The sequence below is a fragment of the Otolemur garnettii genome, unplaced genomic scaffold, assembly GCF_000181295.1.
Source record: "Otolemur garnettii isolate 467f Iridium unplaced genomic scaffold, OtoGar3 scaffold00142, whole genome shotgun sequence".
Lineage (NCBI taxonomy): Eukaryota > Metazoa > Chordata > Mammalia > Primates > Galagidae > Otolemur > Otolemur garnettii.
Window position 1 is genome coordinate 263065 of NW_003852537.1, and position 555 is coordinate 263619.

The window sequence follows — 555 nt, forward strand, 5'->3', positions numbered from 1 at the left end:
CCCGGGCTGGGGATTCGAACCCGCCACCTTAGGTGTACGTGGCTGGCGCCTTAGCCGCTTGAGCCACAGGCGCCGAGCCTACGAGGAGGCAGGTTTCAAGCCAAACCTTAAACTTATTTGATTTATTCAGACCCAGGGGCCCACCGGGGCGTTCTTCCTCCATCAATGTGAGTCTCTTCTTAGGGAGGCCAGAGAAGCTCCAATGACCATGGCTTGAATGAGAACAGTGGGCCTACTCTAGACAAGCCCTGAAGCATTACTGGGCCACTGTCATTGGTTGCTTGCCTTCAAACTCTTAAGTCCTTGATCACTAACCCTGGTCAGGTTTCTGTGAAAAGTATCAGACCACATCCTAGGATCTCTAGCCAACAAGTATCACTGAGTGAGTATTCCTTTTTTTGTACAGATGGGGGTCTTGCTACATTTCCCAGGCTGGTCTCAAACTCCTGGCTTCAAGCAGTCCTCTTGAAGTGCTGGGATTATAAGTGTGAGCTACTGCATCTTGACTCACTGAGTATTCCTAAACTCCGTCCTATTATCAGAAGAAAATAGAGC